Source organism: Lynx rufus, unplaced genomic scaffold (genome assembly GCF_022079265.1).
Source record: "Lynx rufus isolate CCGP_SWC_20201006 ecotype Redwood Valley unplaced genomic scaffold, mLynRuf1.p SCAF_7, whole genome shotgun sequence".
Classification (NCBI taxonomy): domain Eukaryota; kingdom Metazoa; phylum Chordata; class Mammalia; order Carnivora; family Felidae; genus Lynx; species Lynx rufus.
In genome coordinates, this window is record NW_025814889.1 from 115862442 (window position 1) to 115871220 (window position 8779).

The following is an 8779-nucleotide window of genomic DNA, read 5'->3' on the forward strand; positions in this document are numbered from 1 at the left end:
AAAGAATGCATTCACCAAATCAGTGGCCACGTAACCATGTACCTGAGGTTTTCTTAATGTACCCTACCAATGACAGCATGTCCAACACAGCTTGAATTGGAACTACTACTTGGTTAAATTTGCTGTGGTATTCTACATTCACCTATTAGCGCACAGTGGCACTGATCACCACCATCAACCCTGGGACACAGTATCATTTTTGATTGTTAGCTGGCGTGGGGAACAATTTCAAAGGCTTCCAGTTGGCCTTCCTCACGTGAATCCATGGTGTGGTGGTGACACTTTGGATCTTCACTTATCCTACTTCTCTCAGCAACGAGGTCCAAAGCTCCTTGAAATGACTGGCATTCCCCTTCCCCCATGGTAAGTGCCCTCCTCAAGTAAGTGCCATGGGTCCCTTTGGGGAGTGATGAAAAATCATTACAATATATACTTTCCACAGTGTTGTAGAGTCCTTCTCGTAGCCACTTATTAAGTGGACTCCAGATCTGAAAATTGGCTCAAATTCAGGAACCGAGCACATACCCTGACTTTTTGAGATAACTGCCCCTCCATTCTTGCCTGCTGCTGATTATAGATGTTAAGCTTCACCCTTATTAACTGCTTACCTATTTTGACCCTACGGTAAGGTGACCATCTCGTCCAGTTTTTTCTAAGTTCCAAGAGAGGTCTTCTTGCTCTCACATGTAGGCTTTAGCTGTTTGTAAACAGCCCTCAGTTTCTCATTCTCTCTCTGCATGGTATCAGTGCGACTTAGGAATAACTGGCCAACTCCACTGCTTTCTAAGCATTGCTCTCCCCATGTCTTTCAAATCCCCAGAATGTCACACAGGCAAGGATGTCCCCACACTGGGAGAAAACTGTAGTTTGTTTTGTTTGACCTTTACCAGTTGTTTCGCCGTTTTGAAAAATTACATCATCAACAGCAACACTGATATTTGAATCACCAATACGATATGCCTGTATCTGAATTTGTGTATATATCTCATGTATATATATGAATATGCTTTCTTAGCCCTTATTTCAAAATGTAAATATAAATAAAATTGCTATCAATATTCCCTTGAGTACTGTTTTCTCTAAAATCTAAAATCACTTATTTTAAGCATGTGCAATTCTCCACATTCCCATGGAGGAATACAAAACAGTATAACTTCTGTAGGCAGAATTTGGCAATATCTAGCAAAATTAAAAGTTCACTTTTACCTTTGACCCAGAATCGTACTTCCAGGAATCAATCCCAAATAAAACATGACAAAAATATCGAATTATGAAAATGCAAGGATATTCATTACAGTAATATTTTTTTATGGTATGAGACTTCTCTCAATCCAAATGGTCACCAGTGGCGGATTGGTTTAAATACATTGTAGTAAAGCCACACAGTGGAGTATTATGCAGCCGTAAAAAGGTAATAACTCTATACGTCGTTACAGAATGATCCTAGGACATGTTAAGTTGAAAAAAAAAACAAGGTAGAGAACAGTGGTATGTAGTGTGTTCTTTTCATGTAAGAAAGGAAGGACAAAAAATAAAATCCTAAACTTTCTTCAGTTATATTTTTATCAATTCTGATACTATTGTTTGGAAAATAGCTCTATGCGTACATACAGATAAAGCAAGTAAGTGATTGTTAGTATCATTAAAGAACTATGAATTTTGGTGGTAGAGGAACGATATACAAATATAAAATCAAAGAAGTAAAATTTCTGTAATCTCACTGTAATCTCACACTTAAATTAGAAGCATTAGTATGGGGGCGCCTGGGTGGCGCAGTCGGTTAAGCGTCCGACTTCAGCCAGGTCACGATCTCATGGTCCGTGAGTTCGAGCCCCGCGTCGGGCTCTGGGCTGATGGCTCAGAGCCTGGAGCCTGTTTCCGATTCTGTGTCTCCCTCTCTCTCTGCCCCTCCCCCGCTCATGCTCTGTCTCTCTCTGTCCCAAAAATAAATAAAAAAACGTTGAAAAAAAAATTTAAAAAAAAAAGAAGCATTAGTATGTTCTTAAGATATAATTTTCTCTTTTAAAATATGTATTTCCTAGCTCTTTCCACTGAAAAAAAAGCCTAAGAAAACCAGTCATTGCAATGAGTCCTCCTACCACCCAGGTTATAATTTAAAAACTTATTTCCCTGTAAAAGGAACTGAAGAATAGCAGATTATGCCACCCTAAAATATGCCATTTAAGAGTAAGGATGGGGGCGCCTGGGCAGCTCAGTCGATTTGGGCTCAAGTCATGATCTCACAGTTCGCGAGTTCAAGCCCTGCCTCACGCTCCACACTAACAGTGCACAGCCTGCTTGGGATTCTCTCTCTCCCCTCTCTCTGCCCCTCCCCTGCTTGTGCTCACTCACACTCTCTCTGTCTCAAAATAAACTTTAAAAAAGATAATTTTTAGCTGAAGATGAGAAAAAGGAGAAAAAGGAAATATAAGACAAGCTCTCTGCCCTTTCCCTATTTGCCTAAAAGCAGGACAAAAACTTGTAAAAGTGTTCCCTCCCCTTCTTCTCTCCCACCCCATATACCAGGAAAAGCATCAGTCACCAGAGACAACTCCAGACCCTTACCATCCCGAAGAAGGCACCAGAAGTATCATATGGAATAATCTCTGCTAAAACTAGCCCTTATCTACCATTAGTTTCCACATAAGGACCTTCCCACAATTTGCCACCCTTAGAAGCCCAAAGTCCTTTTCCTTTGTCTTGTCACTTCTCTACAAATTATTGTTCTTTTCTAAGATGCTACAAATTCTAGCCAGTCCTTTTGAGTTACTCATCGCTGAGTACTCCCGCAAGGATGGATGTATGATGGCACGTTTTAATAAGCTTGTTTATCTTCCTCTTGCTAAGCTATCTTTTGTGTAAATTTGCAGGGCCTCAGTCGATAAGCCTATGACTGGAGGAAAATTCTTCCCTATAGAACCATGTCTCCTTTAAGAAATAGTTGACTCTAGGGTTGGGGTGGGAAATATAAGATGAGCCTGAAGTATCTTTTCATACCCAAAAGCAAGGAAGTCAGCAAAGGCTGTTCAAGTTGGGTTGGAAGAACTCAGGAGCCAACTTGAAGAGGCTCCATCTGACCAAAAATGAGCCCACTTAAGCATCATAATGAATAATGACTGAAGTGAATTAAAAATATCAAATACATTAAAATCCACGAGCGCATAATGACACTCAAAAGTAAAAATTTGTAGTGTAAATTTATTTGGAGACTAATTTATAAAGTCAAAGGAATTCAAGTGAGCATTTACATTGCTTTTCCTTGCAAATTGTATTTCCTATATGGATATGTGAAGAAATTTTTTTAAGATTTAATTTTTAAGTAATCTCTACACCCAACTGTGGGGCTCAAACTCACAATCCTGAGGTCAAGAGTTGCATTTCTTTAGATTTCAAATAATAAATGCAGAAAAAAAATTATAAAACTTAGGATATCACCATTTTGCATCTCTTCATGAAATAACGGACCAAGGTAATGATTATTAGGGTCTGCTAAGACCATTGGTAAAAGGCTGATAGGAAACTCGCAGAGGACAAAGTATGCTGTCAACACTTGAACCCACAAATCAACCTTTATATCAGAAAAAGAGAAACAGCCAGATATTGATGTGTTTTCTGCTATGACGCAATGAAAAGGGCATGACATTACCTGTGAAATAATCCTGCCCCCCCCCCAAAATCAAACCTGAATATCCTCAAGCCTCTAGATCTAACAGCCAGATTATAGTAACTATTACAGAGATAAAAGGAACATGACAAAATGACAACAGAGCGACACAATCAGCAAAATTCTGACTGTAAGAAATTATGTGACAAATGACCCAGTTTCTTCAACAAATAAATGGTAGGAAACAAAAAAAGAGCAGAATCATTACAGACTGAGAGATTTAAGAGATATATCAATGTAATGCAATGTTTAAACTGATTCAGACAAACAAATCCATCGTAAAAAAAAAAACATGCAAATCTGAGAAAATTTTAAACTCTGAATATATCATAGTCAGGAATTATAGTTAAACTTTTGTTAAGTGATATAGTGGTATGTGATTATGTTTTTTTAAGTTAAAATAATTATGAATGAAACAATACATCTGGGTACTATCTGGGATTTGCCTTAAAATAATCTGAAAAGGGGGGGGCCCTGGGTGGCTCATTCGGTTAAGCGTCTGACTTTGGCTCAGGTCATGATCTTATACTCCATGAGTTCGAGCCCCGCGTCGGGCTCTGTGCTGACAGCTGAGAGCCTGGAGCCTGCTGCGGATTCTGTGTCTCCCTCTCTCTCTGCTCCTCCCCAGTTCGTGCTCTCTCTCTCTCTCAAAAATAAAATGGACATTAATAATAAAAAAAAATTTAATAAAACAAATCTGAAAAGGTGGGGATATGATACAGCCCAATAATTCTCAAACTTTAGCGGACCTACAAATCAACTGGAGAGATTGTTAAAACACAGATTCCTGGGCCCTACCTCAGAGATTCTGATCCAGCAGTCTGGGGTGAGTCCACTGAATTTGCATTCCTAACAATCTCCCAGGTGACGCTGATGCTGCTGGTCCAGGGGTCACATTTCATTGGTAAGGATGAAAAAGATTGGTTATTGATAAGTGATCACTGATAAACCTGGGTATTAAACGTTCAGTTCCTTTTTTTTTTTTTGTAATGGGTAAAGTCTATACCCATTGTGGGACTTGAGCCCGTGACCCAGAGATCAAGGGTCATATGTTGTACCAACTGAGCCAGCCAGGTACTCTAAGCACGTAGTTCATTGTACTTAATATGATTCTGAACCCAATTCCAATATGTGTATGGTGGGGAAGGGTGGGCTTCCCACATCACCAAGCAATTCTCCAGGTACCACCTGAATGACCTACAGTTCAACTCAATTCTGACACTATCTACCTGGAGACAGCATCAGATTCCACGAGTTCAGGGGTCAGTCCCACAAGACTGAGTCCCCTACTCGATCCCCTTCAGATGCCAATCACAAGCCTAGGTTATCACCTGTGCTTCTGGCTGACAGGCTATAGATTGGAGGTTCCCAGGACCCCCTCCTTGGGTTTGATGAATTAATTTGCTAGAGCGGCTCACAAAACTCAGAGAAACTTTTTTTATTTTTATTTTTTATTTTTTTGAGAGAACGGGCAAGCAGGGGAAGGAAAGAGAGTGAGAGAGTGAGAGAGAGAGAGAGAGAAAGAGAAAGAATCCCAAGTAGGCTCTGTCAAACACAACTCAACACGGGGCTCGAACTCTTGAACCATGAGATCATGACCTGAGCTGAAACCAAGAGTTGGACACTTAACTGACTGAGCCATCCCGGCGCCTCTGAGAGAAACTTTTTACTTGCTAGATTACTGGCTTATTAAAAAAAGGACATAACTCAGGAATCACCAGATGGAAGAGATACACAGGGCAAAGTATGGGGAAGGGGCACAGGGCTTCCTTGCCCTCTCCAGGTGCACCATTCTCCCCACATCTCCACGTGTTCAACTCTTCAACCAAGACAGAAGCTCTCCAAACCCTGCCCTTTTTATGGAGGCTGTATTACATAGACAGGACTGATTAAATCACTGGCCATTGGCAAGTGATTCACCCTCCAGCATCTCTCCCCTCCCCAGAGGGACTGAAAGTTCCGACTCTCTAATCACATTAGTTCCTCTGGTGACCAGCCACGGTCCTCAGGTGTTTTGCCACAGTCACCTCATTAATATTAACAAAAGTCACCTTTACTGCTCTCCTCCCTTCAAAAATTCCAAGGATTTTAAAAACTCTACGCCAGAAACCAAATATCTGTGTATATGTGTACGCATGTGTGTGGATTGCAATATCACAATACTATTCCCCCTACTTTAGCATATGTTTAACATTCTCCATAATAAACTTTTTTCTATAAAATCCATATGCCAACACCTGACATCTTCTTTATGTCTGCCAATTTTTTCCCAAGAATCTACATATTGCAGTATGAATTTTTACTATAAAGTAACCTCATTTTATTTATCCTTTATAATACAGTTAGGGCATTATATATGTATATACATATGATATACAGGTAGGCTGCATTCTATATGTGTTCTACTTAAGGATGGTAAAGACGCGTTACAAATGTTTCTTATAAAGTGGAAACGCTGAGTCCAATAAGGGTGAAAACTGCTAAGTCTAAAGCAGTCTGTGGAAAAATGAAGGCTGTGGAGAAAAGCGAGCCCTGGTGGCTGAAAGAGGGGGGCTTCAGTGGTAACCAAAGCAGAGACTCAGACCCGCCAGGATTTCATTTTCCTAATAAAGAGGCTTAACTAATCTGAGGTATACCTGAGTCCTCCCAGGATGTGTTCCTTTTCACCATTTGGGATTTCCTGACTATCCAAGATGGGAAAATGCATCTGGGAAAGCACATTGATTTTTCTCCAACCAGCAGTAGGCTAGTGATTAGCACTCCAGGAACTTGTCCGAGAGCTCCATTTTCACTAAATGGCTGTCCAGCACAGACAAGAATGCAGCTGAGATCCGTTTGAGAAAGACAACCTAAGGCAGGGGCTGCACTTTGGACTCGTCAGGGGGACTTGAGAAAATACGGATAGTCCAGATCCCACCCTCGGAGATTCTGACTTAATGATCTTGGGTAACTCGGCATTGCAGAGTTTACACTACCCAAGGGATTCTAATACGAGAGCAAGACTAAGAACCACTGCTCTAAGACTGAAGCAGTGGTTCTCGAACTTTAGAGGGAATCAGAACCATCTGGAGGGTTGCAGGTCAAGAGTGGGGCCCAATCATTTGTATTTTTGAACCTCTTCCCGGGGGGGGGGGGGGGGCTGGTGCTGCTGGCCCAGAGGCCTCACTTGGAGAACACAAAGCACTCTACCCCATACCCTAAGCACAACGGTTGTCTCAAGGAAAAGCACTTGTGCAAATGAATTGCTAAACTTGTCACTTTTTTTTATAGAACACCATTTTTACTTGAAAGAATGCTGACACAGTGGCTATTTAGACTTGGGTATTTAGGAGACGTTTTCTCAAAAATAAAGTGAGCCAGTCGCTTCAAGGAAAACAAGTGACGATATCAGATGCCAATGACAAATTCTAGGTTTCAAGTGAAAACTGAAATTTGGAAAACTTGTATCTACCATAATGAGTTTGAATACATACCAATACTTAAAGATTTTCGCAGGAAAATTGGTAGTGATATTAATGAATGTGATTTGGGGGATATTGTATAATGAAATGTGTTAACATTTGGAGCATCTGTATAACCCGGTGAACCAGTATTTTCCAAATGAACAGTGCATGTTGCAAAATCACATATGGGTGACAGAACCATTCAAAGAGCAAGGTAGGCCAACTGATTTTAATGTAACAGAATAGTGTATGGTTTCAGATTCCACACTGCAACTAACCTTTAAAAACTACTTCCTATGGAGTTCTGGTGTAGTACATATATCCACAGTTCGCTGGAAAGACCACTAAAATACCCCCACCCCCTTTTCAACTATATATCTGTATGGGGCCAGATTTTCTTCAGTATACGTTAACTGTAGGGGTGGAAAACCTATCCCTTTTTTCCTTCCACATTCTTTGACTGGCCTAATAATTAAATTAACAAGAAGACATTAACAGGAGAAAAACATTAATTTTTGTGCTTATAGGAACCCACAAAGACTTAAGAGACTCTCCAGCAGTCAGGTAACTGAGGCTTATATACCATTCTGAGCTAAGGAGAAGGGGACCTCAAAAGGGAAGAAGACAATTTCACAGGAAGGTGAAAAGAGCAGATGTTTGGTAAACAAATGTCTGCCATGCCGTGCAGATAAGTCTTTTCAATCCAGAAAGTTATTTTTGGTAATAGCTGTCCTCCTGGTACAAGTCCACTATCTAAATTCTTTCAGGCAGTTAAGGGGGAAGAACAAGATCTTCCTGAGTCGGTTGGGTCTTGATTGTTTTTAGGCCTAAATAATCCACATGCCAAAGTAGCACATCCTAGGGCAGCCTGCCCTGAACCCCCTCAAGCCAAGGTGACATATCGCAACAGACCGAATGCAGAATCAGATATGAGAATCCCAGTTGCCTCCTATTAAACTGGACATGGCTCAGTTGGTAGAGCACTGGACTCTTGATCTTGGGGTTGACTGTGAGTTCAAGCCCGATGTTAGTCATAGAGCTTACTTTAAAAAAAATAAATGGGGGGCGCCTGGGTGGCTTAGTCGGTTAAGCGTCCGACTTCGGCTCAGGTCACGATCTCGCGGTCCGTGAGTTCGAGCCCCGCGTCAGGCTCTGGGCTGATGGCTCAGAGCCTGGAGCCTATTTCCGATTCTGTGTCTCCCTCTCTCTCTGCCCCTCCCCCGTTCATGCTCTGTCTCTCTCTGTCTCAAAAATAATAAAATAAACATTAAAAAAAATTTTTTTTTAATTTTTTTAATAAATAAATAAATGGGACTTCAAAGAGATCTGGGGAAAAAGTGAAATAATGTCACTCTTCTAACTTCTTTTTGCTTTGGCAAAGGATGTTTCATTTTCATAAAGTTTTATTTAGGTTAGGATGCAGTAACTTTATTATTATTATTTAAAAGTGAATTAATAGATATTTTTATGAATTCTCAACTTTAATTTCTAATAATATAAGTATTACTAGATATAGGCCATAAACACATAAGCTCATCGTGGTCCTCAATAATTTTTAAAAGCTTTAAGGGAGTCTCGGGACCAAACATGTTGAGAATGTTGTCAAATTCCAGGAATGTTCTATTTCTTTACGGTGGCTACGTGACTGTGCGTTTTGTGGCATGTGGTTATT